The following is a 14950-nucleotide window of genomic DNA, read 5'->3' as shown; positions in this document are numbered from 1 at the left end:
ACTACGTGATCCAAACCAGAAAAAGCCCAGGATCTGGCCATTCAAGTTTGCGAAAAATGCGAATGTACGAGCCAGATGATTGCGAATACCAGACCTAACACAAACCTAACCAGTGTTATCATCTAAAATATTGATCGATTCCAGTTTGAATTGACAGTGTCTTCTAAAATATTAAACGGAACCAGGTTTAGTTGACTGTGGCGGTGTGGTACCACATTACTACGTGATCAAAACCAGAAAAGAGCCAGGATCTGGCCAGCAAGTATGCGAAAAATGCGAAGGTATGAGGGAGATGATTGCAAACACCAGACGTAACTCAGACCTAACCGGTGTTATCCTCGAAAATATCCATCGAATCCTCGTTGAGTTGACTATTTCAGTGTGGCACCACATTAATACGTGATCCCAGCGAGAGAAGAACCCAGGATCTGGGAAACAAGTATGCGAAAAATGTGAAGGTGTGAGACTGATGATTGCAAATACCAGACCGAACCAAGATATAACCGGCGTTATCCTTTAAAATATTGATCGAAACGAGGTTTAATTGACGGTTTCAGTGTGGTCCCACATTACTACGTGATCCAAATCAGAAAAAGCCCAGGATCTGGCCAACAAGAATGCGAAAAATGCGAAAGTATGTGCCAGATGATTGCAAATACCAGAACTAACCCAGACATAACCGGCGTAATCCTCTAAAATCTTAATCGCAACCAGGTTTAATTGACTGTTTCGGTGAGGTTCCACATCTCTACGTCATCCAAACCAGAAAAGACCCAGGATCTGGTCAACAAGTATGCGAAAAATGCGAAAGTATGAGACTGATGATTGCAAATACCAGACCGAACCAAGATATAACCGGCGTTATCCTTTAAAATATTAATCGAAACCAGGTTTAATTGACTGTTTCAGTGTGATCCCACATTACTACGTGATCAAATCTAGAAAAGAGCCAGGATATGGTCAACATGTATGCGAAAAATGCGAAAGCATGAGGAAGATGATTGCAAATACCAGACGTAACCCAGACATAACCGGTGTTATCCGCTAAAATATTGATCAAATCCAGGTTGAATTGGCTATCTCAGTGTGGCACCACATTACTACGTAATCCAAACCAGAAGAAGGCCAGGATCTGGCCATTCAAGTATGCGAAAAATGCGAAAGTACGAGCCAGATGATTGCAAATATCAGACGTAACCCAGACCTAACCGGTGATATCCTCTAAAATGTTGATCGGAAGCAGGTTTTATTGACTATTTCAGTGTGGTGCCACTTTAGTACGTAATCCAAACCAGAAGAAGGCCAGGATCTTGCCATTCAAGTATGCGGAAAATGCGTAGGTATGAGACAGATGATTGCAAATACCAGACCTAACCCAGACATAACCGGTGAAATCCTCTAAAATATCCATCGAATCCTGGTTGAATTGACTATTTCAGTGTGGCACCACATTAATACGTGATCCTAGCGAGAAAAGAACCCAGGATCTGGCCAACAAGCACGCGAAAAATGCGAAAGTATGAGGGAGATGATTGCAAATACCAGTCGTTACCCAGACCTAACCGGTGTTATCCACTAAAATATTGATCGAAACCAGGTTAAATTGACTGTTTCGGTGTGGCACCACATTACTACGCGATCCAAACCAGAGAAAGCCCAAGATCTGGCCATTCAAGTATGCGGAAAGTGCGAAAGTATCGGCTAGATGATGGCAAATACCACACCTAACCCAGACATAACCGGCGTTATCCTCTAAAATATTAATCGGAACCAGGTTTTATTTACTATATCGGTGTGGTACCACATTACTACGTGATCCAAACCGGAAGATACTCAGGATCTGGTCAACAAGTATACGAAAAATGCGAAAGTATGAGGCAGATGATTGCAAATACCAGAACTATCCCAGACATAGCCGGCGTTATCCTCTAAAATATTAATCGGAACCGGGCTTTATTGACTGTTTCGGTGTAGTTCCACATTACTACGTGATGCAAACCAGAAAAGACCCAGGATCTGGCCAGCAAGCATGTGAAAAATGCGAAAGTATGACGCAGATGATTGCAAATACCAGACGTAACCCAGACCTAACCGATGTTGTCCTTTAAAATACTGATCGAAACCAGGTTTAATTGACGCTTTCAGTGTGGTACCACATTATTACGTGATCCAAATCAGAAAAAGCCCAGGATCTGGCCAACAAGAATGCGAAAAATGCGAAAGTATGAGGCAGATGATTGCAAATTTCAGACCTAACACAAACCTAACCTGTGTTATCCTCTAAAATATTAATCGGAACCAGGTTTAATTGACTGTTTCAGTGTGGTACCACACTACTACGTGATCCAAACCTGAAAAAACCCACTATCTGGTCAACAAGTATGCGAAAAATGCGAAAGTATGAGCCAGATGATTGCAAATACCAGAACTATCCCAGACATAGCCGGCGTTATCCTCTAAAATATTAATCGGAACCAGTTTTAATTGACTGTTTCAGTGTGGTACCACGTTACTATATTGTCCAAACTAGAAAAAGCCCAGAATCTGGCCATTCAAGTTTGCGAAAAATGCGAAAGTATGAGGCAGATGATTCCAAATACCAGACCTAACCCAGACATAACCGGCGTTATCCTGTATAATATTAATCACAACCGGGTATAATAGACTGTTTCAGTGTGGTACCACTTTACTACGTGATCCAAACCAGAAAAAGCCCAGGATCTGGCCATTCAAATATTCGAAAAATGCGAAAGAATGAGCCAGATGATTACAAATACCAGAACTAACCCAGACATAACCGGCGCTATCCTCTAAAATATTAATCGGAAACAGGTTTAATTGACTGTTTCAGTATGGTACCACATTACTACGTAATCCAAACCAGAAAAAGGCCATGATCAGGCCAACAAGTATACGAAAAATGCGAAAGTACGAGCCAGATGATTATAAATACCAGAAGAAACCCAGACATAACCGGCGTTATCCTCCAAAATATTAATCGCAACAGGGTTTAATAGACTGTTTCAGTGTGGTACGACTTTACTACGTGATCCAAACCAGAAAAAGCCCAGGATCTGGCCATTCAATTATGCGAAAAATGCGAAAGTATGAAGCACATGATTGCAAATACCAGACCTCACGGAAACCTAACCGGTGTTATCCGCTATGGTATTGATCAAATCCAGCTTTAATTGTCGGTTTCAGTGTGGTACCACATTGCTACGTGATCCAAACCAGACAAAACCCAGGATCAGGCCAACGAGTATGCGAAAAATGCGAAAGTATGAGCCAGATGAGGGCATATCCAGGACCTATCCAAGACCTAACCGGTGTTATCCTCTTAAATATTGATCGAATCCAGGTTGAATTGACTATTTCAATCTGGCACCACATTAATACGTGATCCTAACCAGAAAAAGCCCAGGATCCGGCCATTCAAGTAAGCGAAAAATTCGAAAGTATGAGGCAGATGATTACAAATACCAGGACTAACCCAGACATAACCGGCGCTATCCTCTAAAATATTAATCGCAAACAGGTTTAATTGACTGTTTCAGTGTGGAACCACATTACTACGGGATCCAAACCAGAAGAAGCCTAGGATCTGGCCAAATAGTATGCCAAAAATGCGAAAGTATGTGCCAGATGATTGCAAATACCAGAACTAACCCAAACATAACCAGCGTTATCCTCCAAAGTATTAATCGCAACCAGGTTTAATTGACTGTTTCGGTGTGGAGTCACATTACTACGGGATCCAAACCAGAGAAAAGCCAGAATCTGGCCAACAAGTATGCGAAAAACGAGAAAGTATGAGCCAGATGAAGGCAAATACCAGACCTAACCGAGACATAACCGGCGTTATCCTCTAAAGTATTATTCACAACCAGGTATTATTGACTGTTTCGTTGTGGTACCGCATTACTACGTGGTCCAACCCAGAAATATCCCAGGATCTGGCCAACAAGTATACGAAAAATGCGGAAGTATGTGCCAGAAGATTGGAAATACCAGAACTAACCCAAACATAACCAGCGTTATCCTCCAAAGTATTAATCGCAACCTGGTTTAATTGGCTGTTTCGGTGTGGAGTCACATTACGACGGGATCCAAACCAGAAAAAACCCTGGATCTGACCAACACGTATGCGAAAAATGCGAAAGTATGTACTAGAAGATTGCAAATACCAGAACTAACCCAAACATAACCAGCGTTATCCTCTAAAATATTAATCGGGACCAGGTTTAGTTGACTGTTTCGGTGTGGAACCACATTACTACGTGATCCAAACCAGAAAGAGCCCTGGATCTGGCCAACAAGTATGCGAAAAATGTGAAAGTACGAGCCAGATGGGGGCAAATCACAGACCTAACCGAGACATAACCGGCGTTATCATCTAAAATATTATTCGCAACCAGGTATAATTGACTGTTTCGGTGTGGTACCGCATTACTACGTGATCCAAACCAGAAAAAGGCCAAGATCTGGCCAACAAGAATGCGAAAAATGCGAAAGTACGAGTCTGATGAGGGCAAATACCAGACCTAACCCAGACAAAACAGGCGTTATCCTCTAAAATATTAATCGCAACCAGGTTTAATTGACTGTTTCGGTGTGGAACCACATTACTACAGGATCCAAACCAGAAAAACCGCTGGATCTGGCAAACAAGTATGCGAAAAACGCGAAAGTATGAGCCAGATGATTGCAAATACCAGAACTAACCCAGACATAACCAGCGTTATCCTCTAAAATACTAATCGGAACCAGCTTTTATTGACTGTTTCAGTGTGGTACCACATTACTTCGTGATCCAAACCAGAAAAAGCCCTGGATCTGGCCAACAAGTATGCGAAAATTGCGAAAGTACGAGCCAGATGAGGGCAAATTCCAGACCTGACCGAGACATAACCGGCGATATCCTCTAAAATATTATTCGCAACCAGGTTTAATTGACTGTTTCGGTGTGGAACCACATTACGACGGGATCCAAACCACAAAATACCCAAGATCTGGCCAACAAGTATGCAAAAAATGCAAAAGTATGTGCTGGATGATGGCAAATAAAAGACCTAACCGAGACATAACCGGCGTTATCCTCTAAAATATTAATCGCAACCAGGTTTAATTGACTGTTTCGGTGTGGTACCGCATTACTATGTGATCCAAACCAGAAAATGCCCTGGATCTGACCAACAAGTATTCGAAAAATGCGAAAGTACGAGCCAGATGAGGGCAAAACCCAGACATAACCGAGACATAACCGGCGTTATCCTCTAAAATATTTATCGCAACCAGGTATAATTGACTGTTTCGGTGTGGTACCGCATTACTACGTGATCCAAACCAGATAAAGGCCAGGATCTGGCCAACAAGTATGCGAAAAATGCGAAAGTTGGAGCCTGATGAGGGCAAATCCCAGACCTAACCAAGACATAACCGGCGTTATCCTCTAAAATATTAATCCCAACCAGGTATAATTGTCTGTTTCGGTGTGGTACCGCATTATTACGTGATCCAAACCAGAAAAAGGCCTGGATCTGGCCAACAAGTATGCGAAAAATGCGAAAGTATGAGCCAGATGATTGCAAATACCAGAACTAACCGAGACATAACCAGCGTTATCCTCCAAAATACTAATCGGAAACTGCTTTTATTGACTGTTTCAGTGTGGAACCACATAACTGCGGGATCGAAACCAGAGGAAACCCAGGATCTGCCAACAAGTATGCGAAAAATGCAATAGTACGAGCCAGATGAGGGGCAAATCCCAGACCATACCGAGACATAACCGGTGTTATCCTCTAAAATATTAATCGCAAACAGGTTTAATTGACTGTTTCGGTGTGGTACCGCAATACTACGTGATCCAATCCAGAAAAAGCCCTGGATCTGTCCAACAAGTATGCGAAAAATGCGAAAGTACGAGCCAGATGAGCCCAAAACCCAGACATAACCGAGACATAACCGGCGTTATCCTCTAAAATATTAATCGCAAACAGGTTTAATTGACTGTTTCGGTGCGGTACCGTATTGCTACGTGATCCAAACCAGAAATATCCCAGGATCTGGCCAAATAGTATGTCAAAAATGCGAAAGTATGTGCCAGATGATTGCAAATACCAGAACTAACCCAAACATAACCAGCGTAATCCTCCAAAGTATTAATCGCAAACAGGTTTAATTGACTGTTTCGGTGTGGTACCGCAATACTACGTGATCCAAACCAGAAAAAGCCCTGTATCTGGCCAACAAGTATGCGAAAAATTCGAAAGTACGAGCCAGATGAGCCAAAAACCCAGACATAACCGAGACATAACCGGCGTTATCCTCTAAAATATTAATCGCAAACAGGTTTAATTGACTGTTTCGGTGCGGTACCGCATTACTACGTGATCCAAACCAGAAATATCCCAGGATCTGGCCAAATAGTATGTCAAAAATGCGAAAGTATGTGCCAGATGATTGCAAATACCGGAACTAACCCAAACATAACCAGCGTTATCCTCCGAAGTATTAATCGCAACCAGGTTTAATTGACTGTTTCGGTGTGGAGTCACATTACTACGGGATCCAAATCAAAATAAGCCCAGGATCTGGCCAACAAGTATGCGAAAAACGAGAAAGTATGAGGCAGATGATTGCAAATACCAGACCTAACCGAGATATAACCGGCGTTATCCTCTAAAATATTAATCGCAAGCAGGTTTAATTGACTTTTTCGGTGTGGTACCGCATTACTACGTGATCCAAACCAGAAATCTCCCAGGATCTGGCCACCTAGTATGCGAAAAATGCGAAAGTACGAGCCAGATGGGGGCAAATCACAGACCTAACCGAGACATAATCGGCGTTATCCTCTAAAATATTAATCGCAAGCAGGTCTAATTGTCTGTTTCGGTGTGGTACCGCATTACTACGTGATCCAAACCAGAAAAAGGGCAAGATCTGGCCAACAAGTATGCGAAAAATGCGAAAGTATGAGCTAGATGATGACAAATACCAGACCTAACCCACACATAACCAGCGTTGTCCTCTAAAATATTAATCGTAACCAGATTTAATTGACAGTTTCGGTGTGGTACCACATTACTACGTGATCCAAATCAAAATAAGCCCAGGATCTGGCCAACAAGTATGCGAAAAACGAGAAAGTATGAGGCAGATGATTGCAAATACCAGACCTAACCGAGATATAACCGGCGTTATCCTCTAAAATATTAATCGCAAACAGGTTTAATTGACTCTTTCGGTGTGGTACCTCATAACTACGTGATCCAAACCAGAAATCTCCCAGGATCTGGCCACCTAGTATGCGAAAAATACGAAAGTACGAGCCAGATGGGGGCAAATCACAGACCTAACCGAGACATAATCGGCGTTATCCTCTAAAATATTAATCGCAAGCAGGTCTAATTGACTGTATCGGTGTGGTACCGTATTACTACGTGATCCAAACCAGAAATATCCCAGCATCTGGCCAAATAGTATGCCAAAAATGCGAAAGTATGTGCAGATGAGGGCAAATACCAGACATAACCGAGACATATCCAGCGTTATCCTCTAAAATATTATTCGCAACCAGGTTTAATTGACAGTTTCGGTGTGGTACCGCATTACTACGTGATCCAAACCAGGAATGGCCCTGGATCTGGCCAAGTTTGCGAAAAATGCGAAAGTACGAGCCAGATGAGGGCAAATACCAGACCTAACCGAGACCTAACCGGCGTTATCCTCTAAAATATTAATCGCAACCAGGTTTAATTGACTGTTTCGGTGTGGAACCAAACTGCTACGGGATCCAAACCAGAAAAAACGCAGGATCTGGCCAACAAGTATGCGAACAACGCGAAAGTATGAGCCAGATGATTGCAAATACCAGACATAACCAAGACATAACCGGCGTTATCCTCTAAAATATTATTCGGAACCAGGTTTAATTGACTGTTTCAGTGTGGTACCACATTACTACGTGATCCAAGCCAGAAAAAACCCCTGGATCTGGCCATCAGGTATGCGAAAAATGCGAAAGTATGAGCCAGATGATTGCTAATACTAGGCCTAACGCAGACATAACCGGCGTTATCCTCTAAAACATTAATCGCAACCAGGTTTAATTGACTGTTTCGGTGTGGTACCGCATTACTACGTGATCCAATCCAGAAAAAGGCCAAGATCTGGTCAACTAGTATGCGAAAAATGCGAAAGTATGAGCCAGATGATTGTAAATACCAGAACTAACCCTGACATAACCGGCGTTATCATCCAAAATATTGATCGAAACCAGGTTTCATTGACTGTTTCAGTGTGGCACCACATTAATACGCGGCCCTAACCAGAAAGAAACCCAGGATCTGACCATCAAGTATGCGAAAAATGCGAAAGTATGAGCTAGATGATTGCGAATTCCAGACGTAACCCAGACATAACCGGTGTTATCCTTTAAAATATTGATCGAATCCAGGTTGAATTGACTGCTTCTGAGTGGCACCACATTACTACGTGATCCAAACTACAAAAAGCCCAGGATCTGGCCATTCAAGTATGCGAAAAATGCGAAAGTATGAGCTAGATGATGACAAATACCAGACCTAACCCACACATAACCAGCGTTGTCCTCTAAAATATTAATCGTAACCAGATTTAATTGACAGTTTCGGTGTGGTACCACATTACTACGTGATCCAAATCAAAATAAGCCCAGGATCTGGCCAACAAGTATGCGAAAAATGCAAAAGTATGAGGCAGATGGTTGCAAATAGCAGACCTAAACCAGGAATAACTTGCGTGCTCCTCTAAAATATTAATGAGAACCAAGTTTTATTGACTATTTCAGTGTGGTGCCACATTAATACGTGATCCTAATCAGAAAAAAACCCAGAATCTGGCCATTCAAGTATGCGAAAAATGCGAAAGTATGAGCCAGATGATTGCTAATACTAGGCCTAACGCAGACATAACCGGCGTTATCCTCTAAAACATTAATCGCAACCAGGTTTAATTGACTGCTTCTGTGTGGCACCACATTACTACGTGATCCAAACTACAAAAAGCCCAGGATCTGGCCATTCAAGTATGCGAAAAATGCGAAAGTATGAGCTAGATGATGACAAATACCAGACCTAACCCACACATAACCAGCGTTGTCCTCTAAAATATTAATCGTAACCAGATTTAATTGACAGTTTCGGTATGGTACCACATTAATACGTGATCCTAACCAGAAAAAACCCAGGATCTGGCCAACAAGTATGCGAAAAACGCGAAAGTACGAGCCAGATGAGCCAAAAACCCAGTCATAACCGAGACATAACCGGCGTTATCCTCTAAAATATTAATCGCAAACAGGTTTAATTGACTGTTTCGGTGCGGTACCGCATTACTACGTGATCCAAACCAGAAATATCCCAGGATCTGGCCAAATAGTATGTCAAAAATGCGAAAGTATGTGCCAGATGATTGCAAATACCGGAACTAACCCAAACATAACCAGCGTTATCCTCCAAAGTATTAATCGCAACCAGGTTTAATTGACTGTTTCGGTGTGGAGTCACATTACTACGGGATCCAAACCAGAAAAAACCCAGGATCTGGCCAACAAGTATGCGAAAAACGAGAAAGTATGAGGCAGATGATTGCAAATACCAGACCTAACCGAGATATAACCGGCGTTATCCTCTAAAATATTAATCGCAAGCAGGTTTAATTGACTTTTTCGGTGTGGTACCGCATTACTACGTGATCCAAACCAGAAATCTCCCAGGATCTGGCCACCTAGTATGCGAAAAATGCGAAAGTACGAGCCAGATGGGGGCAAATCACAGACCTAACCGAGACATAATCGGCGTTATCCTCTAAAATATTAATCGCAAGCAGGTCTAATTGTCTGTTTCGGTGTGGTACCGCATTACTACGTGATCCAAACCAGAAAAAGGGCAAGATCTGGCCAACAAGTATGCGAAAAATGCGAAAGTACGAGGCAGATGAGGGCAAATACCAGACCTAACCCAGAGATAACCGGCGTTATCCTGTATAATATTATTCGCACCCAGGTTTAATTGACCGTTTCGGTGTGGTACCGCATTACTACGTGATCCAAACCAGAAAAAGGCCAAGATCTGGCCAACAAGTATGCGAAAAATGCGGAAGTATGTGCCAGAAGATTGCAAACACCAGAACTAACCCAAACATAACCAGCGTTATCCTCTAAAATATTAATCGGAACCACGTTTAGTCGAATGTTTCGGTGTGGAACCTCATTACTACGGGATCCAAACCAGAAAAAACCCAGGATCTGGCAAAGAAGTATGCGAAAAATGCGAAAGTACGAGCCAGATGAGCCCAAAACCCAGACATAACCGAGACATAACCGGCGTTATCCTCTAAAATGTTAATCGAAAACAGGTTTAATTGACTGTTTCGGTGCGGTACCGCATTACTACGTGATCCAAACCAGAAATATCCCAGGACCTGGCCAAATAGTATGTCAAAAATGCGAAAGTATGTGCCAGATGATTGCAAATACCAGAACTAACCCAAACGTAACCAGCGTTATCCTCCAAAGTATTAATCGCAACCAGGTTTAATTGACTGTTTCGGTGTTGAGTCACATTACTACGGTATCCAAACCAGAAAAAACCCAGGATCTGGCCACCTAGTATGCGAAAAATGCGAAAGTACGAGCCAGATGGGGGCAAATCACAGACCTAACCGAGACATAATCGGCGTCATCCTCTAAAATATTAATCGCAAGCAGGTCTAATTGACTGTTTCGGTGTGGTACCGCATTACTACGTGATCCAAACCAGAAAAAGTCCAAGATCTGGCCAACAAGTATGCGAGAAACGAGAAAGTATGAGCCAGACGATTGCAAATAGCAGACCTAACCGAGACATAACCGGCGTTATCCTCTAAAATATTAATCGCAACCAGGTTTAATTGACTGTTTCGGTGTGGAGTCACATTACTACGGGCTCCAAACCAGAAAAAACCCAGGATATGGCCAACAAGTATGCGAAAAACGAGAAAGTATGAGGCAGATGATTGCAAATACCAGACCTAACCGAGATATAACCGGCGTTATCCTCTAAAATATTAATCGCAAACAGGTTTAATTGACTCTCTCGGTGTGGTACCGCATTACTACGTGATCCAAACCAGAAATCTCCCAGGATCTGGCCACCTAGTATGCGAAAAATACGAAAGTACGAGCCAGATGGGGGCAAATCACAGACCTAACCGAGACATAATCGGCGTTATCCTCTAAAATATTAATCGCAAGCAGGTCTAATTGACTGTTTCGGTGTGGTACCGTATTACTACGTGATCCAAACCAGAAAAAGGCCAAGATCTGGCCAACAAGTATGCGAAAAATGCGAAAGTACGAGCCAGATGTGGGCAAATACCAGACCTAACCCCGACATAACCGGCGTTATCCTGTAAAATATTAATCGCAACCAGGTTTAATAAAGTGTTTCGGTGTGGAACCACATTACTACGTGATCCAATCCAGAAAAAGGCCGAGATCTGGCCAACAAGAATGCGAAAAACGAGAAAGTATGAGCCAGATGATTGCAAATACCAGACCTAACCGAGACATAACCGGCGTTATCCTCTAAAATATTAATCGCAACCAGGTTTAATTGACTGTTTCGGTGTGGAGTCACATTACTACGGGATCCAAACCAGAAAAAACCCAGGATATGGCCAACAAGTATGCGAAAAATGCGAAAGTACGATCCAGATGAGGGGCAAATCCCAGAACTAACCGAGACATAACCGGCGTTATCCTCTAAAATATTAATCGCAAACAGGTTTAATTGACTGTTTCGGTGTGGTACCGCATTACTACGTGATCCAAACCAGAAATATCCCAGCATCTGGCCAAATAGTATGCCAAAAATGCGAAAGTATGTGCAGATGAGGGCAAATCCCAGACCTAACCGAGACATAACCGGCGTTATCCGCTAAAATATTAATCGCATCCAGGTTTAATTGACTGTTTCGGTGTGGAGTCACATTATTACGGGATCAAACCAGAAAAAACCCAGGATCTGGCCAACAAGTATGCGAAAAACGCGAAAGTATGAGCCAGATGATTGCAAATACCAGACATAACCGAGACATATCCAGCGTTATCCTCTAAAATATTATTCGCAACCAGCTTTAATTGACAGTTTCGGTGTGGTACCGCATTACTACGTGATCCAAACCAGGAATGGCCCTGGATCTGGCCAACAAGTATGCGAACAACGCGAAAGTATGAGCCAGATGATTGCAAATACCAGACATAACCAAGACATAACCGGCGTTATCCTCTAAAATATTATTCGGAACCAGGTTTAATTGACTGTTTCGGTGTGGTACCACATTACTACGTGATCCGAGCCAGAAAAAACCCAGGATCTGGCCATCAAGTATGCGAAAAATGCGAAAGTATGAGCCAGATGATTGCGAATACCAGACGTATCCCAGACACAACCGGTGTTATCCTTTAAAATATTGATCGAATCCAGGTTGAATTGACTGCTTCTGTGTGGCACCACATTACTACGTGATCCAAACTACAAAAAGCCCAGGATCTGGCCATTCAAGTATGCGAAAAATGCGAAAGTATGAGCTAGATGATGACAAATACCAGACCTAACCCACACATAACCAGCGTTGTCCTCTAAAACATTAATCGTAACCAGATTTAATTGACAGTTTCGGTATGGTACCACATTAATACGTGATCCTAACCAGAAAAAACCCAGGATCTGGCCAACAAGTATGCGAAAAACGCGAAAGTATGAGCCAGATGATTGCAAATACCAGACATAACCGAGACATATCCAGCGTTATCCTCTAAAATATTATTCGGAACCAGGTTTAATTGACTGTTTCGGTGTGTTACCGCATTACTACGTGATCCAAACCAGAAAAAGGCCACGCTCTGTCCAACAAGTATGCGAAAAACGCGAAAGTATGAGCCAGATGAGGGCAAATACCAGACCTAACCCAGACAAAGCCGGCGTTATCCTCTAAAATATTAATCGCAACTAGGTTTAATTGACTGTTTCGGTGTGGAACCAAACTACTACGGGATCCAAACCAGAAAAAACGCAGGATCTGGCCAACAAGTATGCGAACAACGCGAAAGTATGAGCCAGATGATTGCAAATACCAGACATAACCAAGACATAACCGGCGTTATCCTCTAAAATATTATTCGGAACCAGGTTTAATTGACTGTTACAGTGTGGTACCACATTACTACGTGATCCAAGCCAGAAAAAACCCAGGATCTGGCCATCAGGTATGCGAAAAATGCGAAAGTATGAGCCAGATGATTGCTAATACCAGGCCTAACGCAGACATAACCGGCGTTATCCTCTAAAACATTAATCGCAACCAGGTTTAATTGACTGTTTCGGTGTGGGTCCGCATTACTACGTGATCCAATCCAGAAAAAGGCCAAGATCTGGTCAACTAGTATGCGAGAACTGCGAAAGTATGAGCCAGATGATTGTAAATACCAGAACTAACCCTGACATAACCGGCGTTATCATCCACAATATTGATCGAAACCAGGTTTCGTTGACTGTTTCAGTGTGGCACCACATTAATACGTGGCCCTAACCAGAAAGAAACCCAGGATCTGACCATCAAGTACGCGAAAAATGCGAAAGTATGAGCCAGATGATTGCGAATTCCAGACGTAACCCAGACATAACCGGTGTTATCCTCTAAAATATTGATCGAATCCAGGTTGAATTGACTGCTTCTGTGTGGCACCACATTACTACGTGATCCAAACTACAAAAAGCCCAGGATCTGGCCATTCAAGTATGCGAAAAATGCGAAAGTATGAGCTAGACGATGGCAAATACCAGACCTAACCCACACATAACCAGCGTTGTCCTCTAAAATATTAATCGTAACCAGATTTAATTGACAGTTTCGGTATGGTACCACATTAATACATGATCCTAACCAGAAAAAACCCAGGATCTGGCCAACAAGTATGCGAAAAATGCGAAAGTATGAGCCATATGATTGCAAATACCAGATCTAACCCTGCCATAACCGGCGTTATCCTCTGAAATATTAATCGATGCCAGGTCGAGTTGATTACTTCTGTGCGGCAACACATTAATACCTGATCCTAACCAGAAAAAAAACTCAGGATCTGACCAAAAAGACTGCGAAAAATGCGAAAGTATGAGGCAGATGATTGCAAATACCAGACCTCACCTAGACATAACTGGCGTTATCCTCTGAAATAATAATCAGAACCAGGTTTAATTGACTGTTTCGGTGTGGGTCCGCATTACTACGTGATCCAATCCAGAAAAAGGCCAAGATCTGGTCAACTAGTATGCGAGAACTGCGAAAGTATGAGCCAGATGATTGTAAATACCAGAACTAACCCTGACATAACCGGCGTTATCATCCAAAATATTGATCGAAACCAGGTTTCGTTGACTGTTTCAGTGTGGCACCACATTAATACGTGGCCCTAACCAGAAAGAAACCCAGGATCTGACCATCAAGTACGCGAAAAATGCGAAAGTATGAGCCAGATGATTGCGAATTCCAGACGTAACCCAGACATAACCGGTGTTATCCTCTAAAATATTGATCGAATCCAGGTTGAATTGACTGCTTCTGTGTGGCACCACATTACTACGTGATCCAAACTACAAAAAGCCCAGGATCTGGCCATTCAAGTATGCGAAAAATGCGAAAGTATGAGCTAGATGATGGCAAATACCAGACCTAAACCTGGCATAACTTGCGTGCTCCTCTAAAATATTAATCGGAACCAAGTTTTATTGACTACTTCAGTGTGGTGCCACATTAATACGTGATCCTAATCAGAAAAAACCCAGGATCTGGCCATTCAAGTATGCGAAAATTGCGAAAGTATGAGCTAGAGATGGTGGCAAATACCAGACCTAACCGAGAC

This window comes from Colletes latitarsis, unplaced genomic scaffold, assembly GCF_051014445.1.
Source record: "Colletes latitarsis isolate SP2378_abdomen unplaced genomic scaffold, iyColLati1 scaffold0024, whole genome shotgun sequence".
NCBI classification, from domain to species: Eukaryota; Metazoa; Arthropoda; class Insecta; order Hymenoptera; family Colletidae; genus Colletes; species Colletes latitarsis.
The sequence above is the reverse complement of the archived record's forward strand: the minus strand, read 5'-3'. Positions refer to the sequence as shown.